The following is a 1090-nucleotide window of genomic DNA, read 5'->3' as shown; positions in this document are numbered from 1 at the left end:
GATTCTCACTTCATCGCTTTAGAAAAGTCATGTGATCAAGCCCCCCCCCCCGCTGCTTCTCGACCATTCGTCTCTCATCACTCAGTCGCCACACCTGCTTTCTCACACCTGCTTTCAGGATTCGACATGCTTAGAGACAACAGTGAAAAGACACCGAGCCAGCACTGAGGCGCAGAGGCCTGTAGTCAAGGGCTGTTACTCTAACTAGTTCAGCGTCAAGGAGCAGAGCTCCTGTACCAGCGGATGCGTTCAGAGCAGCGGTCCACCTTGAGCAGAGCGCCTCTGCTTCTCTAGCAGTCTTGGGGATTTGAGCAAGGCTGGTACGCTAGTCACTTTCCAAATCACCGTGATAAAGTAGGAGGACATGCTTATTCTGTCTCATAGTTTTAAATACTTTTTTAAAATTCATTTTGTGTATATGAGTACACTGTAGCTATCTTCAGAAACACCAGAAGAGGGCATCAGATCTCATTACAGATGGTTGTGAGCCACCATGTGGTTGCTGGGAATTGAACTTGGGACCTCTGGAAGAGCAGTCAGTGCTCTTAACCGCTAAGCCATCTCTCCAGCCCCTGTCTCATAGTTTTAAAAGCTCAGTGTACTGCTGAGGGGAGGTTTAGTAGAGGAACTCCATCCATGGCTATGGGAATGTATTAGACTGGGTTCTCTACGGGAACAGAACTCAGACACTAAACGAATAATTAGACTAGGTCATATATACTAGGCCTGTGTAGTCCAACAATGGTTGTCTTGGGATGGAAAAACCACAGATTCAGTAGTTGTTCCGCCCCTGAGACTGGATTCTCTATAGTCCCAGTCTGGGGCTGGAGTCTTGGAGAATCCTTGGAGAGCTGCTGGTTCAGGCTGGAATGCTGAACAAGTTGGATTTAAGACCTGTACTGGCTAATTTTGTGTCAACTTGACACAGCTGGAGTTATCACAGAGAAAGGAGCTTCAGTTGGGGTAATGCCTCCATGAGATCCAGCTGCAGGGCATTTTCTCAATTAGTGACCAAGTGGGGAGGGCCCCTTGTGGGTGGGACCATCTCTGGGCTGGCAGTCTTGGGTTCTATAAGAGAGCAGACTGAGCA

This window comes from Mus pahari, chromosome 12, assembly GCF_900095145.1.
Source record: "Mus pahari chromosome 12, PAHARI_EIJ_v1.1, whole genome shotgun sequence".
Taxonomy (NCBI): domain Eukaryota; kingdom Metazoa; phylum Chordata; class Mammalia; order Rodentia; family Muridae; genus Mus; species Mus pahari.
The sequence above is the reverse complement of the archived record's forward strand: the minus strand, read 5'-3'. Positions refer to the sequence as shown.